The following is a 22901-nucleotide window of genomic DNA, read 5'->3' on the forward strand; positions in this document are numbered from 1 at the left end:
ATCTTTTTAATCGGATTTTGCTTCTTCTTTTTTTCTTTTTTTGAAATATCTCTAAATGGATTTTTTTTCATAGCTGTATGCCTGTATCTAATATGAATGCCAAGACGGCATGTCCGAATATGTGATTTTTTTTTTCTTTCTTTCCATTAAACTCTTCTACCATGGTCTCAGCTTAACTCTTCAAGATTTAAGCTTGGGTTTATTCAACATGTTGTTTCTAAATGGGGTCTCAATAATAATAGGTAACGTGAATGAGATATTTTAACTCTACTGCTTTATCTCGGGAAGAATTAAAAACTGATTGATGTGAAATTGATATTATTTTTTGTTTATTTAGTTTTTATATTTTTTTTTTTTTTTTTTTGAAACTTGAAATGATTACTTTAGTATAAAATTGAATCAGCAAACCAGCCAGTATAATTTGTTTGCCTTCGATATATATTTTGGGCGCTTTTGCTACGTGTATTTAAATACTGAACATCTAAGACTATACAATTGAAGTGGCGCTTTTGCCTTGTTTTTTTATTATCAATTATTGTGTAATCCACCGACGCCAACAATTGTTAGTAAAAAAAAAAAACAATTCTTTTCCAAGGAATAAAAATAAATAAATAAATAAATAAAAAAGTAGATTTCATTGTTATCCTTCTCCTTAAAGAAAAATAAGGAGATTTCTTTTTTGCTCCGACCAAAGTGATGTTTAGGATTAATATTGTATACATGTATAGTACATAAATAATTTTCTTATAGTATGGATTCCATAAAGATATCAACTTGGCAGACTTTTATTCTAAATTACGTCTAGCAAGACCACCGAATTTTCTTTTTTGTAAAATCAGGTCATTCCAATTGCACTTATATGGTGGAACCCAGCGTATCTGATAAACAGCAATCATGTTTACTATTATTGTTATCTTACTGTCAGATTTTAGCAGGATATCTTTTTTTATTTGTTATTATTACCCCACACCCAGGATTTAACGTTGAAGTTGATGCTGCCTTATTTCGATCCAGTATCTTTAAAATTGACACGGGGAGACGGGGGTGTTTTTTTTTTTTTTTTTTTTTTTTCTTCGAGGAAATAAGTAAAATAAAGTAAAATAATCTCACATCCAAGGATATCAGAAGCAATGCGATTAACAGAGCCGAATGACTAGAGATAATGTTACAGCAGAAACTGAGTGACTAGCTCTTCAAATACATAAATGAAACACGAGTTTTTGAAAGATGTGCTATTACCTTAAATGTAACTGAATCTCGGCTCTCACCGTCTTCTTTTCCTGCCTTTTCCGAGTTGCCCGGGATTGAAAGCGTGTCGTTGCTGCTCGAGGAAGGCTTTGACCTTGTTTGACTTCTCGGTTCTTTCCTCGTCTATAACGGCCATTTCTTTGGCCTTCACTTCCTGCAAGAAATAATTGTCTTTGCGAAGCTCACGAAAAGCTCCTTTGGATTCCTGCTTCAGGAGCTTCTTCATCTCGGCCCTCTCGTGATCCGGGTCATATACTCTTCCCTTCACATAGCTAATAATCGACAACAACACCGCAAATTACTCGACATTATTTGGTAAACAAATTTACAAATAAATAAATAAACTGTTGATGAAACTTACTCTTCTTCGAATCTGCTATTTTGCATTCTGATCGGAACTGGCTTATGTTTTCGCATTTGAAGAGGTCTCCGTGACGTGTGGCATTCGGTAATTTTATCGTCGATGAGTTTATCTTGCAATGGACCTTTCATGTTTTCTTGATATCTCACTTCCGATAACAAAGCTGAAATCGGCCAGAATATTTCGGGGAAAAAAAATCAAGCCTTCGTACGTGTTTACGAATCCTTGCACCGTTTCAATCACTGTGAAAAGTACGCTGGGCCCTGCAAATTAGAGAATTAAAACTCAATCACAAATCAAAGAAAAAAAAAGTAGGCCAGCCAATAGATCAGATAAGTATTTATTCATTTGATAAAATACACGGAATAATAAAAAATAAAAAAATAAAAACCCAACAACAACACAAGCCTTGGTTTATAATAACTCGACCAAGTACAAACCTAAAATTGTTGGAGTCGAAAAATGGAGTCTCCGGTCATGTCCATTATAGTGAAGAGATTCAGAGGATCAATCTACTTCACTTGTCGGCATAATGTAAGCAAGAGATTCAGAGCCTTTAATTCCATAAGATAATAATACTGCAAAAACATACAGATATTGATTACGATTTCAAAAGACATTATTTGTTATAATTTTTGGCCTCAGACATTTTCTTTCAATAGTTACTCGGGACAGAGAACATATTGAAACGATATCACATTCTTCTATTCTTATTTTTACTTCAAACTTTATAGCAAAACATAATCGTACTTGAGTATCTCGATTTGGCGTACATTCTGTGTCTTTAGCACCCATCAATAACATCCGCAGAAACGTAATTGCTTCGGGATAAAACTTCAAGATTGTTTAGCAACCTGCACCAAAAAATCAAAAATCAAAAAAAATCACTCGTGAGAAACACATACAGAGAGAAGCATGGAACACACGAAAGATCCAACAGCGACATCACGACCGGACACAATTGGGCACCGCATAAGATATTCGCACATCAGCAATATTGGGGTATTGGGTCATGACCGCGTGACGGAAATCCGAACACGGGAAAATTAGTTACCTGGGTTCTTGATGAGCTCGCAAAACTGTGTCCGGGTCTGTGAAATTCTTTGACGGCACAGATCACAGCTAAGTACGGAGTCTCCCCACTCATATCCATTAACGGCTTTACCAATGAATCCAGTAACTCAATATTCAACGGCTTTTTGCTTGCCAATACAGCAATATACTGCAGAAGCAACCGATAAAAGATTTGAACATAACTCGGGCAATAAGCTCTCTAACTAATTCGTTCAAACTAAATCTACTTCATCGCCACATACTTGCATTTTTCTTCCGGTTTTCAGCTGCAAGCTTGATAGCATTGCTAACCCGGATATGATTTATTATCAACATCATCCAATAACGCGGATAATTATTCAAAGATTTTTGGAGCTTCGATTAGATAAGGAATATTGAGCATCTTGTCGTTTATGAATCTGCATTCTTCTTCTTCGTGTTGGAGGAGTCTTTACGTCTTTCAGCTGTCTCGACTGCTCGAATCTCTTTAGCTTTTGGCGTATCGGCTTCATGTTCATCGTCATCTTCTTCGTCTTCACTTTGCTCCCAATCTTTGATTGATAAACCCTTCTCACGTGCCAGATCATTATCATCAGACCCTTCTTCGCTGGTGTCATCTTTGTCATCCTCGTCGCCCTCTGAAGAAACACCATCACTATCACTCCGTTCATCGCCGTCTCCACTTTCAAGAACCTCGTCAACCCAACCTCTCTTTGCCTTGGGCTCTTCATCAAGCACGAAGGAATCACCGAGATCATCACCCGAATTTGGCCTTCGCTTTTGGGACGATGGGTTCTCATCATTCTCTTTCTCCTCATCGTTAAAATCATCTCGCACAACCATCCTCTTCTGTCTTTCTTCCTGAAATGACATAAGAAATATACAGGTTACAGATATTTTTCAAAGGGCAGTTGTATTCTTTGTTAAAATTTAAATTATAAATTTTAAGATGATAACATATAATATTCCTTTTGGAAAAGAAAATTAAATGACACAGATTAAACACGAAGATTCAGCTGGCATACACTAGTTGATATTATGTAGTGAATTAAGGAAATACCTCCAGTGCTTCTAATCTCTCTGAGCAATTTCCTCGGGTGTTCTTGTTCTATCTGAAGGTCGGGCACGTATTTCCAGTGCCATTTCTGTTACCATTTTGTCGTATAAGTCGGCCTTTTCCTTAGAAAAAGAAAGATCAAACTTACTCTCCATGTATCACAGGCATCAAAAGCAGCAACAAGCAGTCAAATCAATGGCAATCACTTCATCGCTAAACATCATCTGAAGCTAGAATTTAAGACAACAGAAAACTTGAAATGAAGACAAAAATATAAACCTCGACAATCAAAATAGCAATCATTAATAAAAAAAATAAAAAATAAAAAATAAAACCAAGATTTAAAGGAAAAAGTCTAACTTATCAAAAGCTAAAAGGACCTAAAATCAGAATCAGATAAAATAATTGCCCGATTGGCGATCCCTGTATTTGGAGTAGCAGAAAATTCTTATTTTTTTAGTTGAATACTTTTGCTCACAAGAGACTTCAGTGCATTCATCTTCCCAGGTTCAGTTACAGTTAGAAGAGCTTTTGATTCCACAAAAGACGTGAAGTTCTTGAAAAGGTCAGGAACCAGGATTATCAACAATGATTAAATGAAAAGAAGAAAAAAAATCAAAAGCATATTAACCTTGAAATATTTGCTTTTTAATGTAATCTCCTCCATCACTTCCTTCTTGGTCTTGTGCTTCTGCAAACAACATCAAATCATGTGATTAAGCTTCAGAGCATTATAACAAGCTTCTCGAACTCAACAAGAAACCTAATAGGATAGTATAAGAGACTAGCAAGAAATTCCGTGTTACTACGAAAACTAAAATAGTGAACAAGTCCAAAGCTTTTCACCATAGAGTATTATACTTGTTATCAACAACAAAAGAAACGAAGATAAGAGGGGAAGAATCTGTTAAAATAAGGCAATGACTGGCAGTAAAGAAGAAAGAATGAATAAATAAAAATAAATACAACATACAAGGATGTATTAAATAGAGAAAAAAAAAATTAACATCATACTCAACATCACTGAACCAAAGAAAGCAACAAATACCAGGATTATCAAGTTAATCAGCGCATACTCTCGCTTCCATTAGCTTCATCGTTATCCCCATCATCATTTCCCCTTCAAAATCATCCCTTTTCGGGATATCCACCGAGGCCATCAAAATCACCGTCTTATTCACCGTCGTCCGGTTAGTTAAAATTGCTATTCTTCCCAAACTTTCAACTATTTAACCAATAAAGAAAATTAGATACAATACTAAAACCACCAATAAACCAACACATAATCCAAGTCTCCAAAATTTTCTCACCTGGCGTTCGCGCTGGGAACGAAGAATGGCCTTGTCGAACTCTCCCAAGTCATCGTCTTGCTCGCCGATACGCTTATCACAAATTTCTACCACTCTGCTCTTACTCTTTCAGAAGATTCTTCTTTCTCTGAACCACCAATATTCCTAGTCAGAACTCAAATTTCCGATCGAAAACTGAAGATAAGCATATAATTCGAAGTTACATTGTCGATGGCGCGAGAGCGAGCTTGTCCGAATCGGACCTCTTCGCCTTTGCGCTTCTTTCCGGGGACGTCGAATTTCTTTCGAGACCATATCGTCTCGAAAGGATTATCGCGTTTCGGAGCTTGAACTTTCATGGCGACCGAGTCCGGGCCTTTCTGTTCCATTTTCAGATTGGCCTTCGTTTAGTTTCTGAACGACAAGTCGTCTTAATTAAACTTAAGCTACATGGATTTAGGGAACATTGAGAGAGGGAAAATTGCCCCCTTTTTTTTAGCAAAAAAATTGTTATACTCTATTGTAAATTTGTTTCTAAATTAATGTCTTTTTTTAGTGTAAAATTTTATATCAATGTGTGACATACCCTAAGAGAAAAATATAAAATGAAAATAGAAATCTACAATTCTCGAAGTATGAGCAATTTCACAAATATAATGTATGAGGTGCTATAATATGATAATTATTATTTTTTTATTGTCTGACATTTTTTTACCCGTTGGAGCGTTGTTTTACATACAATAAACACAATACATCATAATAATAAAAAAATAAAAAAAAAAACCAACAACATTCGGATCAAATAAATTATTCATTCATACGAACCCAAACTCCGAGTGAAGCCATTTGATTAAAAATAAATTACGAAAAGCATGCCCACTTCACAAAAACAGACCCCAAGAAAAATATACAAGTCAAGGTCATCCATATTTCGAAGTCGACGTTTTCCCATTCGTTTGTTTCACTAATCAATCTTCGTTCGCTCGACGTCCTCCACTCTTCTAGGCTCCCAAGAATATCCTCCAAAGCCCCCATAACATTTTACTCACTCACCCGTGTCGACCACGTCTGTCCCTCGCTTGTCTTTTAAATCGAGCTACTATTCAACTTAAAAGCCCTTGAAAATGGTTGGTCGTGTTTGAGCTTCGCAAGGGTACTGCGACAATGATTCTCATCTTGAATCTAGGGGAACTTTGAGTTTATTTACTAAGAAAGAAACAAACCAATAATTAAAGAAAAGAAAAACAAAGAATTCCTCATTCTCGTTCTCGTTCTCGTTCTCGTTTCCTAATTTTGTACTATTTTTCTCTGCCATCTTTGAAGGGAGATGAAGCCCTGTAGTCGAAATGTCTCAAAGCAGTAATCTACAAACCAGCTGCGAAAGGGAGAAGAAGATCGCAAGGGATCGAGCCACCACAGAAATTCTTGAGCGTCATGGTATCTTTTTTTATCAACATTCTCTCTCTGAATTTAGGATTGATTCGAAGGTCACATTTATCATCAATTGGTTCTTCATCGGCAAAGTTACATACATCGATGAACTTAAAGCTTTGATAATCTTGGAAGTACATTTGCGGAGCCATAAAATTGAATATTTAACATTGACACTCGGAATCGGAGATGGGTCCTTGTTTTGACCCTTCAAAGTAGTCAAGTCTTTGACTTTTTTTGTTCTTAGAGTCAACAAACTAATTATCTATAACATCAAATAGAGGAAAAAATTTAGGTTTTTATTTTCAAAAGAAAAATAATTGCTGAGAAATAAGTGAAAGATGAAAATAGAAGGGATACCGATCAAAATGGAATTTATTAATTTTACACTTATTTTTTGCAAAACGTCATATGCACATAATGAAAAACTATTAATATTTGGCGGAATGAGTCGTTTTGAAACTTTTTTTTTTTTTGAGATAAACGTTTGTAACGAAAAAATATATATCAGGAGCAAATTGTGAAAATTGCATGAGTTCAAGAGGAATTTATGTAATTATTCCAAAAATTATACATACATCCTTTATCTACTACTTCTACTTCTATGCATTTTCAATTCTAATTGTGTTTTTCTATGGTGATTTAAAAATAGGATTATTTAATACTCTTATTCTTCCTTTTCTTCATTTTGTTATTCCTTACAAACTCGGCATTTGTTCATAAAAAAACTTTCTTCATTAGGACTCGAACACCACGTGCATCATATACAAGCAACCAGAATTTAATGCCACGTATAACTCTCCCTTGCATCCCACATAAAAATTTGATGGGATCTTCGAGAGAATCGTTGTCCTATTGCACGTTGCTTGTTGCCATATATGGTCCACTTTTATCTAGGTGATTGCTCTTTTGAAGCTTTACTAAGTTTCGACTATGTCAATGCATGATTGCTGCAACATCAACTACTTTTGACTCCTTGGCCTTGTTATAAAACTGAAAAATATAGAGATTGTGCTCGAGTTCTTTGAAATATACACCTCATTGAGTATGTGAATAAAGCTTACAATTTATTTGACAAGTTAGAAATTGTATCAACTTAAACTTGATCACCAATGGTTTTATAAAGTTTTATGTTGCCAAATGTAGGATGATATCAATTATAGAATAATTTTTTATTTATTGATTTTGATATCCATATTATGATTAATTTGCTAGTCACCAAAGTGGCCAAATTATAAAAGTTTTATTTTAGGTATCAAATTAAATAAATTCAATTACTCATGTTTATTTGATGCTTTAAAGTTTAATGACATTATGAAATTTTTAAAGTTTATCATGAGTACATTAAAGTTCATTGTTATAAAACTTTTTGGATCGCCCAAAGGTTGATTATTCGTTTTACAATTCATGAACATTATGGTGGTAAATTGATATGCTTGGTCAAGTATAGTATATGCAAAGATTGCAAATATATCTAACTGAAGTATGTCAATTACATATTATGTGAAAAATTACATTGTTGCCCCCTCAACTATATCACTCGTAACGTTTCACCCCGTCAAATCTGAAATCGTGCATGACAGACCTTAAAATCTTATATTGTAACAAACACCTCCTTCTTTTAAGTTTTATTGACGGAAATCGTTTCTTTGGTCACGTTTTAAGCACGTGAATTGGTATTTGAGTGAAATTATACTAACACCACTATTTGAACTTAAATCCTCGTGGCATACATATTTTAAATGTGTCAATATAACATAAGTTGTCAAAAAAACTCAATGCTCTTTCCTCTTTTTTCTTCAGGAATTGCTCTCTTATTCTTATTCTCGGTTGCAGAGCTTTGGAAGCAACAATGGAAAAATAAATAAATAAATAAAACTCGAACACCAACAAAGAATTCAGGGTCCGAGAGGTTTAAAAATCATCTTCACCGACGTTATTAAACACCATCGGCCGAGGCGAAACATGTTGTGCGAGGATGGTAGGATGAGATAGTAGCTAGTGAAGAATCGGCTGAGGCAAGCCCTTGTTGAGAAGAGAGATTGGGAACTAAAAAAATTAGGGTTTATCTGAGAATGCAAAATTAGAACCGAATCGCCACAAAATTTCCACCATTAAAGGCCTCCTCTTAGCCTCTGAGCTATGTCTCGTCCCTCCAGACCGTGGAATATCTTCCTCTGAAGCTCCAAGAATTTTAAACACAAAACGAGGTTTTGTTTTGATAGAAGAAAATGAAGCTGGGAACGAGCAAGAACATTTACTAGGAAGATGTTCATGTGATGAGTCAAAAACAAGCTTTCAACATCAATACAATTTTATTGGATTAACTCAGAGAAGATGTGAGTCTATGAGAAAGGGAAAGAGAAAAAATCAATGGGAGAAAAGAGAAGCCATGTGCATTTGGAGGTAATAAATATTAGATAATTCGTTGTATTTTATATCTTTATTTATGTTCTATCATGTTGGGAAGATTGCCCATGGAAGCAGATGCTTTAATTTGAAGAAATTGCGGTTGTATTTGTTGGCAAAGATATAATGTAAAGATGGAGGGAGAGTAAGTGATAAAAATATCTTTTTAATTTTTTAAAACAGAATAATAATAAAAATTAAAGAAAAAATGAAAAATACTTTTTTACCTATATTTATTTAACACTATCAAATAGTTTTTAACGGAAGGAAGTGTTTATTACAATATAAGATTTTAAGGTCTGTCATGTACGATTTCATATTTAAGGGGGTGAAACGTTAAGAGTGATATAGTTGAGGGGGAAACAGTGTAATTTATCATTTACCTTATTGTATATATTGTTGATCTGCCCAAAGGTGACTTCAACGTATATCTGAATTTTTGTTATAGATTAAAGTTATATTCAAAACATTAAAGTGTAAGCATATATTACGTACTTTGTAGTCTATATTCTTGTTTCTCATCACTCGCAAGCTATGTCTATTATTAAGTTTAACAGACTCAACTTCTCTGAATGGTCTGAACAAATTCAGTTTCATCTAGGTGTCATGGATCATGATTTAGCCCTCTTAAGTGAGAAACTTGATGTTCTTACTAAAGAAAATCAGAGATCTTTTCATAAAGCTTGGGAGATATCTAACAAACTGAGCCTGATGTTTATGTGAATGACTGTAGAAAACAACCTCAAGTTAGCAATTAAGAAAACTGAAAGTGCTAAAGAATCTATGAAATCTGTGGAAGATAGCTCTCAATCCGACTCTACTGATAAGTCGCGTGCTTGGACACTAATGGGTACATTGACCACCACAAAATTTGATGGTTCTCGTACTATCCATAAGCATGTCGTTGAAATGAAGAATATTGCAGCAAGAGTAAAGACCATGTGAATGGAAGAGAACGAAAATTTGCTAGTAACGGTCATCCTTAATTCTTTACCTTCTGAGTATGGCACATTTCATGTGCATTACAATAATCTAAAGGATAAATGGAATGTGCATGAATCGCAAAGTATGCCCAATCAAAAGGAAGAAAGGCTTAAGAAATCTAGAAATCATTTTAGCCAATCTCATTGGTCATAATAGAGCTAGAAAGAAACCATGGAAGAATAATGGAAAGGGAAAGGAAGGACTGTCAAAGCTTAACCAGTCATCTGTCCAAATCCACAAGAAGGAACGAGCCAAAGATACATGCCATTTCTGTACAAAGATTGGACACTATCAGAATGATTGCTTGAAACGTAAGGTACGCTTCAAAAGAAAGGGTAAGTCTAGTGCTTTAGTATGCTTTGAATTAAATATGGCTTAAGTTCCTTATAATACTTGATGGATTTCTTCTGGTTGTACCTGTCATGTCTATCTAATGAATCATCGGCTCACTTGTGGCATAAAAGTCTAGGTCATATATCCAAAGAAAGAATGAAAAAGGTTGGTAAACAAAGATATCCTACTTGATTTGGATTTACTGATCTTGGAGTTTGTGTTGAGTGTATTAAGGTAAAGCTCACGAGACACGCTTAAGAAAGCAGCCACAAGAAGCTCACAGCTCCTTGAAATCCTACATACCGATATTTGTGGGTTATTTAACGTTCCATTTCTTGGTGGAGAAAGGTATTTCATCACTTTTATCGATGAATTTTCACGTTATGGATATGTTTATTTGTTGCATGAAAAATCTCAATCGGTAGATACCTTAAAGGTGTTTGTCAATGAAGTTGAAAGACAATTAGATAGAAAGGTGAAAATTGTTAGGTTTGATAGAACTAGTGAATACTATGAAAGAGATGATGAAATTAGACATCGCCCTAGTCCATTTGCTAAGATCCTAAAAAGTCGTGGCATCTGTGCTCAATATGTTGGAATAGATCTAGGATTAAGAAAAGATTTATCGCTTCTAGCAAGCGGCGGAATATAACAAATTTATTTAAAAACTCGTAAAATGTTTTTAGAACCCAGACAAAGTGCATGAACATATAATTTAAAATTTTAAAACTACTTTTAGTTTTTACTCGGTACCAACCTTGAAAGGAGCTTGAACGTTGAAAAGCCTTAGGAAGGTTGAAACGCTCATCCCCCCGCTCAGCTCGCATCTCCCACTAGTCTTCTTGAACCTGTGAGCAACCATGAAAGTTTCTACCACTAGAGTCTTTAGAGTTTAGGTTGGATTAAGTGGGTGGGCACTTTTAAACACTATGACTCAAGAACTAGTCTATGAGCCAAAGAGCTAAAACAAAACGCTAGGTCTAATGAGGACATAGGTGCCAAAACAAAAAGGGACAAGAAGAGATAGAGAGAGAGAGACAGGGTGGGTGACTACAAGTTCTAGAGAGAGAAGCTCTCAATCTCTAAAATTGTGTGTTGTGAATTGTGAATGAGGTGGGGTATTTATATGAGGAAGTTTTGCCTTGAAGAGGTAGTTTCCTCTTTTCCATTGAATATCACATATTCATGAGCAAATCCTTGTTTCCTCTTTTTTTCCTTGGACGTGCAACATGATGCACCAAGTCCTTGGATTTGTTTCCTCATTTGTTTGCTTCTCTCTTGCCGCCCACTTCATTGCTCCATGGAGCAAATTTGTTTCCGCTTTTTCTTTTGGTAAGTATCTTCATACATTAATGCACAAAATCAATCTCTTTCTCTTGATGGTATGCACGATTTTGGACCTTCTAGAACATGCTTCTAGATATTTCTTTATTTGTTCATGACAATATAAGAAAAGTCCATGTAGAATTTTCACATAAAATTCCATGAAATGAAATTCAATCCTCAAGGCCCAATTCACTTAAGTTGCCCGTGTGATCTAAATTCATTGTCATCATATGGCAATGTCAAAAAACTTATTTATTGACATTCATACCATTTTATGTCCAAAATGACAAAATTAACCTTTAGAAAATTTTCGTAAAACTTGTCTAGTTCAACATTTGAACTTGTTTTGACTTAGCTTTCTTGTTTAACTAATCCTACTCTAATGACTTGTCGTAGTGACCTCATGAATCCAAATGAACAAAGCTTGAGCTAGCATACTCGGACTCAAAAGTTCACAAACCTTTTCCTAGTTCTAGCTTAATGTCATCTGACTCCACTAAAGAGTTGACACAAAAATCTCTCGGTTCAAATGAATATATTTTCTACTCAAGAATTCTACTTAATTGTAATGAGTGGATCCATTGAATATTATCTATGTTTACCCTTCATGAATATCATGAACTAGATGGGATTTAAAAAATTAACATTTTACCCTTCTACTTGTTATTGTTGTCAATGATGCCCACTGAAGAGTAGTAGTGTCTATTTACGTACATTTGATGTAATATAGTCTCACGAAGACTCCTGCTTGTAATTGCTTATTTATTAATAAAAGTTGAAACGTTCATTCATTCTTCCTTGTCTGTTTGAGCTTTATGATAAAACCTTAGTCTTTAGTCCATAAACAAACTTAACAACTTACGAAGAGACAAATGTAGATTTGCATGAACAAACTCTTCGTAGTTTGCTTAAAACGATATATTCGCAATCTAAGGGTCAAATGACTATTGACCTCAGTACGATTTTTAGGAGAATCTATGACGTCTGGTTATGAGGCATTGAGAGTTGGAGATTCTATAGTTCTTCTAGGTATCTTCCGAAGGTACTGAATTGACCAGTGCACTTCTAGAGACAAGATAGGAACAAATCATTTAACCTCTTATATCTCGAAGTCACTACGTATGAATTGCATCATGCTTACCTTAATCCTGAAATGGGACATGCTATTTCACAGCTTACGTATTCTCATTTGAGAAAGTCAGAGTTCGGACTCACTATGTGTAACTGAACAGGACCTATTGGTGAAGTACTAAGTTGTGAAGATGTCATGAGTAACTTTGTGAAGTTCTCATAGATATAGAATTCATGTACAAGATTGCTGAAATGCAATGTATATCACCTCATGCTTTGTTCCTTGGAATGTGAATAAATGAACTGTCCAGTGTCCAAATTGAGTCTGGACTCTTCTGGATGAAACAATGTGTCTTGTTAGCTCATCGTCAATACATTGTTTCTAACTTATTCATAAGCGACAAAGGAGTTGAGGAAATAACAGCTAGAAGGGTAAAATGGTAATTTTGTAAATCTCAACTAGCTGATGATATTCATGAAGGGTAAACATAGATAATATTCAGTGGATCCACTCATTATAATTAGGTTGAATTCTTGAGTATAAAATAAATGCATTGGAACCGAGAGATTTTCAGTGTCAACTATTTAGTGAAGTCAGTTGACATTAAGCTAAAATTGGAAAGGTTTGTGAACTTTTGAGTCCAAGTTTTTAGCTCAAGCTTTGTTCATTTGGATCCATGAGGTCACTATCACAAATCATATTGAGTATGAATAGTTAAACTAGAAGCTAAGTCAAAACAAGAACGAGACAAGTTTTACGAAAATTGTCTAAAGGGTATTTTGTCTTTTTAGACATAGGACGAAATGAATGTCAATAAATTTTTTGACATTGTCATATGATGACAAATGAAACTTAAAACACTCGGCCATGAAGAGTTTATTGGGCCTTGAGGATTAATTTCATTTCATGGAATTTTACTTAAAAATTCTTAATGGGCTTTTCTTATATTGTCATGAACAAATGAAGAAAAATCTAGAAACTCATTCTAGAAGCCTTGCACGTCCAACCCTAGGAAAAGAAGGCTGAATGTATGAAGATACTTGCCAAAAGAGAGGAACCTATTCATGACATAGTGTGAAAGAGAGTTTATTTTGTGCATTAATGTATGAAGATACTTGCCAAAAGAGAGGAAACAAATTTCCTCTAGGAGGAAAGGATGATGGGCGGCCAATGCAAGCAAAAGATGAAACAAATTTGCTTCTAGAAGCATAAAGATCGCCGTGTGAATTAAAGGGGATAGATGCAATATTTGCTCATGAATATGTGATATTCTACAAAAGAGAAAACTACCTTTATGAAGGTAATCCCTCCCCTATAAATAGAGGCATCATTCTCATTGTTTATTCATCCCAAGTTTTAGAGATTGAGAGCTTCTCTCTCTAGCTTGGCCGCCCCCTTCCGTCTCTCTCTCTCTCGCTCTAGTTTTCTTTCGTTTTTATTTTGGCACCTAGGTCCTCATTTGACCTAGTATTTTTAGCTCTTCGACTTTGAGACTTGTTCTCAAGTCGTCGTGATTTTAGCTATAGAAACTGTCGTGGTTGCTCGAGTTGCCGAGGAAAGAAGAGAGACGTGCTGCGAGGGGAGACGATTGTTTCAACCTTCCAAAGGCTTCTCAACGTTCAAGCTTCTCAAAGGTTAGTAAATAATTTATGCTCATAATAGTTTTTATTTAAATGTACTTGCTCTTTGTCTAGGTTAGTAAAATCGTTTTACTCGTTTTAAAGAAATTTTTTAAATTCCACCGCTTGCTCGAAGCGTTAAACTTTTTCTTAATCCTAGATCAATTCCAACAATTATTTCCTCAACTCCTTTGTCGCTTGTGAATAAGTGAGAAACAATGTATTGACGAGGAGCTAAGAAGTCACATTGATTCATCCAAAAGAGTCATGACTCAATTTGGACACTGGTCAGTTCATTTATTTACATTCCAATGAAGAAAGCTTGAGGTGATATACATTGCATTTCAGCAATCTTGTACATGAATTCCATATCTATGAGATCTTCACAAAGTTGTTCATGACATCTTCATAACTTAGTACTTCACCAATAGGTCTTGTCTATATCACATAGTTGTTAGGAATAATATTGCCCACTTGAAGATAATGAATAAATGATTACTAAATTCGATAATAAGATTACTTTATTAGCATTATATGATTAGTGGGTTGAGTTCTAAACAATTAGAATCAATAACAACTATCTTCCATAGCCTCCGTATTAAACTGAGTCACGTGCTGGGCACCTGAGTTCGGGCGGTGAGCTAAAACGAGGTCGATGACTGATATACGCCTGGAAAGCTATATCTAAAGTCATATATGTGGAACACATAGGTGAAGGCTGATCACTATGTGGGAGCATTCTAGACTTGTGGTAAGTGTACGACTTGGACAGGTCTTGGTGTAGATGTGTCGTTTAAGGACCGTTACGACACACTAACCGAGGCCACTATGATGGTCACAGTGAGACTTGATCTAAATCCTGAAGTGATCATGGACACTGGGTTATGTTACTGGGCTCTTTGACTCATTCGCTAAAAGGCTATTCATGCTAATCACAGCTTATGTCTTGGGAGTTTTCTCAGAGCATAATTCGAGTGGGAAGTGATTTACAGATACGGAATCCAGCCTTCCTGAAAGAAGGTTAATGTTCACTCACCTAAGGGTTGATTCCAAAACCGATAGATTGCTAGCACTTTCGAAGTAAGTAACGTTCGAAAAAATCTTTCGCTGGGGAAGCAACAATGCTTAGGGTTGATATGTATCAAGAGAAGTATAACGGAAAAATTGACTTCTCTTGACACGGGTTGAACCTGGAGGATCTTGATCACGAACTCACTATATCAGTGGACAGTCGTCACGATGAGTAAATATAATTCTAGTATAAAGGAGAGTTCAATCTTGGCTTACAAGGTGGAGTATTTGACCAAGATTAAACGAATCGATGGAAAAAGAGAAAATGACTATTTCGTTTTTTTCATCGGATTTGTTAAGCTTCTATTACTAGGTCCATAATCCCCGATTCGGCTCTGATAAAGGCGGAGAAGAAATTTTGTATAATAATGTTTATCATTATTAATCTCACTTGCTGTAATTGTGATTGACAACATTAATTCTGGAAAACGGGTATTCGCATAATTAAATAAATATTTATGGTAGAATTGTTTATTTATTGTTTGATCAAGTAAATAAACAATTATTAATTATTTGTTTATTGTTGGACCAAGTAAATAAATGATTAATTGAGTTTTAAGCAATTGGGCCTTGCACACATGAAAAGTCGAATTAGGATTTTTGGCACTAGGGTTTGCGCAAATCTCCTTGGCCGTGTGCCATCAAGTTCGAAAATTCAAAATTGGTATTTACCAATATTTTCTTTTTAGTTGTTTAAATAAAGGAGAGAGAATAATATAAGACATTGTCCTATATTCTCTCATTATTTAAAGGAAAGTATTTAGGAGAATATATTTAAAGGGAAATAATATATTCTCCTTTATTCTCTCACTAAATAAAATATCCTCTATTTAAATAGAGTATAATATCTCATAGATATTGATCTGATGGATGAGAGAAAAAGTAGGATTCACTTGTTGAGATCCAAGGGTCTAGATTTAATCCACCAGTGTGAACACAATAAAATGAAATAAAATATTCTGGAAGATTCCATGAATATCTCATTTTACTACTATAAATAGGGGTTCATGAGAAGGCAAAAATTAAGGATTTTGACCTAATAATTTCGTGGCTCTCCCTTGGCCGTGCGAAATTTTCTTTCTCTTCCCCTCGGAAATTCGTTTCCATTCTTAGTAAAATAAGAGAGAGATCTCGAAACACCTAGTTTCGTGATCTAGTGAGATAAAGACTGTGCCCACTCACCTTTCTTATTCACCTCGGAGATTACGTTTCGGAAGACTAAGGTGTCATCCTCGAGTTCTTCATCAAGACGACGCAAAGAGTACGCGATTGGTTTAGGAGCGTTCAGTAGCTGAACCGAAAATCAATGTAAGTATTCGTTTCTCGCTCAAATCGGTTGCTTGATAAAAATGCTCTCATGAATTAAATTAATTAAACATAACTAGATCTTGTTAATTATAACCATAATTTAATTAGCTTATGATCAGCGTAATTGATTATTTTTTCCGCATTAATATGGTTATATGGTAGAATCATCTCAAACGAGTAGCATCAGAACGATTGTTCGTGTCTGATACGCGCCTGATTCACCGACAATAGTGACTCTAGAGCTCTGACTTTCTCAAATGAGAGTATGTAAGCTATGAAATGACATGTCTCATTTCAGGATTGAGGTAAGCATGATGTAATTCATACATAGTGACTTTAAGACAGAAGAGGTTAAATGGTTTGTTCTTACATTGTCTCTAAAAGTGCACTGGTCAATTCAGTATCTTCATAAGACACTGTTGTATATTTATTGAACAAGGTTCCCAGTAAGGCAATTCCTAAAACACATTTTGAACTGTAAAGAGGAAGAAAACCTAGTTTAAGGCACCTGCATGTTTTTGGCTACCCAACGGAAGTAAGAATTTATAATCCACATGAAAAGAAATTGGACTCAAGAAAAATTAGTGATTTGTTCATTGGTTATCAAGAAAAATCTAAAGGGTATCGATTTTATTGTCCTAACCATAGTACGAGAATTGTCGAAACTAGAAATGTTAGGTTCATTGAAAATGGTGAAATTAGTGGGAGTTTAGAACCACGTAATGTGGAAATTCAATAAGTTAGAGTGCAAGTACTATTGCCTCTATCCTATTCTTAAGTTGTTGTTCATGTTCATGTTGACCATGATAATGTTTTGTAAGAACAACAAATTAACGACCAAGCACCATTAAATGATATTGTACCAAATGAACCTATCATAAATGAACCACAAGAAGTCGCATTAAGAAGATCTGTAAGAGAATGTAGATCCACTAGTTCTGTTGATTACATGGTTTATCTACAAGAATAGAAATACGACTTCGAAATTGATAATGATCAAGTTTCGTTTTCACAAGCCATAGAAAGTGAGATTTGTACTAAATGGTTAGTGTTAGGAATATTGCCCACTAGAAGATGATGATTACTAAATAAGATAAGAAGTTACTTTATTAGTATAATATGATTAGTGGGTTAAGGTCAGATAAAATTCAGAATCAATAACAACTATCATCCGTAGTCTACGTATCAAATTGAGTCACATGCTGGGCATTCTACACTTTTGGTAAGTAAACCACCCGGACAGACTTTGGTTTGGATAATTGTGTCGTTTAAGGACCATTACGACGCACTAGCCGAGGTCGCTTATGATGGTCACAGTGACGCTTGATCTAAATCCTGAAGTAATCATGGACTTCTAATCATGTTACCGGGTTCTTTGATTCACCACGTTAAAGGCTAATGAAATGCTAACTAAATAGATGTTTTGGGAAGTCGAGACATGATCGTAGAAGAAAGTGATTTACATATACGGAATCCAACCTTCCTGAAAGAAGGTAAATGTTCTCTCACCTAAGGGTTGATTCCAGAACCGATAGATTGCTAGCACTTCCGAAGTTGGCTTACGTTCGGAAGAACCTTTCGCTGGGGAAGCAACTGTACTTAGGGTATATATGTAACGAGAAAGGTATAACGGAACAAATTGACCTATCTCGATACGGGTTGAACCTGGAGGATCATGATCACATACTGACTAAATCAGTGGACACTTTTCACGATGAGTAAATATAATTCTAGTCTTATGGGAGAGTTCAGTCTTGGCTTACACGGTGGAGTACTTACCAAGATTAGATAAAACGATACGTAAAAGAGAAAAGACTGTTTCATATTTTGATCGAGTTTGTTAAGCTTCAAATACTAGGTCCATAGTCCCCGATTCGGCTTCGATAAAGGTGGATAAGAACATTCATATAATAATGGTTTCATTGTTATAATCTCACTTGCTATAATTGTGATTGACATCACTAATTCTTAAAACTGGTATTTGCGGAATTAAATAACTATTTTTACTAGAATTGTTTATTTATTGTTGGATCAAGTAAATAATCAATTAATAAGTTATTTATTTATTGTTGGATCAAGTAAATAAATAATTTTGGATTTTTGGGCCGGGCCTTGTGCTGAAGAAAAAATTCGCCACCTCCCTACTAGGAGGTGGGCGATTTTTTTTTATATTGGTTTTATACCAGTTTATTCTATTTATTTGTTCCTAAAATAAAGGAGAGAAAATATAGAAAATTAGTTATTGTCATATATTCTCTCCTTATATTTAGGAGAATGTTTAGGAGAAATATTTTCCTATATTCTCTCAGCAAATAAAATTAGTTATTGTCCTATATTCTCTCCTTATATTTAGGAGACATATTTTCCTATATTCTCTGAGCAAATAAAATATTTTATATTTTGATATAAAATAAAATCCTAGATAATGATCTAATGGATGAGAGAAAAAGTAGGATTCATGAGATGAGATCCAAGGGCTGAGAATAAATCCACTAGTGTGAACACAATAAAAGGAAATAATATATTCTAGAATATCTCCTTTTAACTACTATAAATAGGGGGTTGATGTGAAACATAATTTAACCTAAACAGTATTAAAAAGTTCGGCCTCCTCTCTTTGGTTTGGTCAAGAATTTGCTTCTCCCTCTTCCCCTCGGAATTTCTTCAATTCCATTCTTAGAAATAAGAGAGAAAGATCCGAAACACCTCGTTTCAAATCTAAGTGAGATCAAGAATCGTTGCCCACTCATTAGTCTTATCTTCCTCGAAGATTACGTTTCGGAAAACTACAGTGTCATCAACACGACGAGAATGAATCCGAGAGTTTCAGAGTCATCTCGAAGGCCTGATCGTGATGAATCTTTTATAGACTGAAGACGGATTGTGAAAGCTTGAAGTTTCGTTTCGTGAGCCCAAATTCGTAAGTTTATGGACTTGTCATTAAATTTATCGGTTGCATGACATATTGCGTTTTCTCTCATTAAATAGTGTAAATCTAGATCTTGTTTAATTAATAACCATATTTTAATTAGCTTACGATAGCGTAATTAATTTTTTCGTATTTAAATAGATGTTTGAGGTGCAATAATCACCAGCAGTTAGACGCCGTGGAAGAAGAGCTAAAATCAATGGATCACAATGAAGTTTGAGACATTGTTGAATTTCCTGAAGGTTGTAAAGTAGTAGGGTACAAGTGGGTCTTCAAGACTAAGCTCGACTCAAATGGCAATATCGAGAGACAAAAGGCCAGGCTCGTTGCCAAATGTTTTACTCAAAAAGATGGTGTTGACTACAAGGAGAGTTTTCACCTGTCTCTATAAAGGACTCTCTCAAGACTGTTATGACTATGGTAGTTCATTGTGATTTAGAGCTCAGTCAAATGGATGTGAAAACCACCTCTCTGAATGATAATTTAGATGAATAAGTGTTCATGGATCAACCTGGAGGTTTTGAGGTTGGCGGAAAAGAATATATGGTATGTAAATTGAAGAAGTCAATATACGGACTAAAACAAATTTCCCGACAATTGTATCTCAAGTTCAACGATACCATCACATCTTTTGAATTTAATGAAAACATCATTGATCGATATATATATATATATATATATATATATATATATATATATATATATATATATATATCTAAAGATTAGTGGGAGTAAGTTTATTATCTTAGTTTTGTATGTTGATGATATCTTGCTTGCTACTAATGATCTTTGTTTATTACATCAAACCAATGAGTTTCTCTCTAAGAACTTTAAAAATGAAATATATGGGTGAGGCATCCTATGTGATCAAGATTGAGATATCTCGTGATACATCACAAGGATGGTTGAGATTGTCTCAGAAAGCATATATTAATAAAGTTCTTGAAAGATTCAAGATGGATAAATGCTCTGCAAGTGTCGTTTTAATTCAAAAGAGAGATAAATTTAGTCTCAACCAATGTCCAAAGAATGAATTGGAAAGCAAACAAATGAAACAAATTCCTTATGCATCTATTGTTGGAAGCTTGATGTACGCACAGACTTGTACCAGGCCAGACATCAGTTTTGATGTCAGAATGCTAGGCAGGTATCAAAGTAATCCAGGAATAGATCATTGGAAAGTTGCAAAGAAAGTACTTAGGTATCCGCAAGGAACGAAAGATCGTATGCTCACATATAGGAGATCTGATCACCTCGAGGTGATAGGATATTCAGATTCAGATTATGCCGGATGCATGGATTCCAGAAAGTCCACTTCTGGCTATTTGTTCCTCTTAGCCGGATGAGCGATTTCATGGAAGAGTGCGAAGCAGACTGTCATTGCTATATCCACTATGGAAGCTGAGTTCGTAGCATGCTTTAAGGCTACCGTTCATTGTTTATGGATGTGGAACTTTATTTCAGGACTTGGAATCGTCGATATTATCGCTAAGCCACTGAAAATTTATTGTGATAATTCTGCAGCAGTCTTCTTTTCTAAGAAAGACAAGTATTTGAAAGGTGCTAAGCTTATAGAATTGGTATCCTTTGTCGTTAAAGAAGAAATTTAGAAACAAAAATGTGTCAATCAATCACATTAGCACAAAGCTTATGGTTGCAGATCCATCAATAAAAAATGATTGCCCCCTAAGACATTTACAGATCATGTCGAAAGAATGGGGATCCTTGTATGTCATCCTTGATGTAATTTATGTTTTTATGTGATTGACACTTTGAGCTCGTTTATTTTTATTCTGATATGAAGTAATGAATCTTGTTTTATGATTAGTATATACCTGAATGCATTATGTGGTCAAGATTCATTTTGTCTCTGACAAAGACATTACTTTCGAACCGTTATGAATAGCTTATTATGTGTCATGTTAAGTGTGAAGCTAGTATTGTGATACATAGAAGGGACTATGTCGACAAATTGACGTACAACCGCTATGATCCTTATTAGTTTTCATGCTTAATAGAGATTTTATGATGTAACTGATATAATGATGGGTTTATCTTATGATGTGCGCACTTATGTTTTGTTATTAAGCTATATGATATGACACATGAGCCAAGTGGGAGAATGTTAGACCGTATATTTTCCGAAGCCCATTAGTGGGCTTTGTATGTGGGAAATAAAATGTGACCCAAGTGTATTACCTATTAGGGATTAATAATAAATAAGATAAATTCTATTTGTTAATAAATAAAAGATAATTTACTATTATACCCCGATGATGAGTCTATATAAAGCTAACTCTATGGATTGGTCATCTCTCAACTCATTATGCAATTTTCCGGAACTATCACAAGAAAACTATCAAGACTAAATGGGTCAAGAGAGATAAAACAATTTCGGTGTTTCCACCACCACCTCCGTTGTTTTCGTCATGTATCGAAATAGGTTTTCTTAATCTCTAATACTTTATGAAAATAATCTAATTCTAAGATCTTGGCTAATTAGGATTGTTTAAATCATGCTTACTACCATTACCATTTTTCTTTTGTACCTTGAACATGTGAAGTAATTAACATTATCCGATACCTTCATTTGTGGTCTTCGATATTGTCAAACTTACATCCGTTTTGGTTTGTGCCCTATCTATAGTAACATTGCAAGATACCTTCTGTCGTGGTCTTTGATGTTGTCGCTCATACACATATATCCTTTCGTTTTGTAACTTTAACGCCTTGGTTAATGAATTGTGACCTAATTCTTCCATGCATACATTAAATTTTGATATTAATTTGAAGGAAAAAAAAAACTAAAAGTGAGATGTGTAAAAACATATATCATTACAAAAATGCATTTATGTCCATTTCTCAGATGCCGTATAGTTTTGTTTTGTTTTGTTTTTTTGTTTTTTTTTTTTTGTTGTTTTTTTTTTTTAATTGTTCTTTGACTAAAGATTCAACCATCTAGGTTAGAAATGGAGTCTATAAAAATATGAAGCCAAGTATCACAAGACAAAATATTCCACTTTCTTTCTATATATGTATATATAAAATAAAAATAAAAAGTGGATATCAGTCAATTTACCACTTTTTCACCTTTAGTTGGTACACATACAATCCGAAACACGTTTGTTGCAACTTTTTCCGCTTTTGATTGATTAGCGAATTTCACAATTTACAGCTATAGCGATTAGAACAGCCTTCAGTCAAATTTGGTAATATACAATCACAACAATTAATAACTAATAACCTATGATATCACATAGCTAAATTAAAAAAGAAAAGGCGTACTTGTCCTAAGGCAAAAGGACAAAAATTTATGACCACAAAATGTTCTCTCTTTTGACCCAATGTGACCCCACCCAAACATTAGAAAAACAATAATCCCAATTAAAATAAACTCACACGAATCATTCA

At 34.6% G+C, this 22901-nt stretch overlaps 1 pseudogene across 1 annotated transcript; it reads right to left on the reverse strand.

Moving 5' to 3' along the window:
* Nucleotides 1-1119: 1119 nt before the first annotated feature.
* On the reverse strand, nucleotides 1120-5407 carry LOC149402777 (uncharacterized; annotated as a pseudogene). Its single transcript, XR_016296053.1, has 11 exons — nucleotides 5233-5407; nucleotides 5030-5156; nucleotides 4768-4944; nucleotides 4351-4410; nucleotides 3723-3841; nucleotides 2922-3523; nucleotides 2515-2865; nucleotides 2360-2463; nucleotides 2039-2187; nucleotides 1610-1872; nucleotides 1120-1520 (listed from the first exon to the last, which is right to left on the reverse strand). The product of XR_016296053.1 is annotated as an uncharacterized LOC149402777 (transcript).
* Between the last annotated feature and the right edge of the window lie 17494 nt (nucleotides 5408-22901).

Source organism: Urtica dioica, chromosome 3 (assembly GCF_054948205.1).
Source record: "Urtica dioica subsp. dioica isolate 48M chromosome 3, U.dioica_male_clone48M_v1_H2, whole genome shotgun sequence".
NCBI classification, from domain to species: Eukaryota; Viridiplantae; Streptophyta; class Magnoliopsida; order Rosales; family Urticaceae; genus Urtica; species Urtica dioica.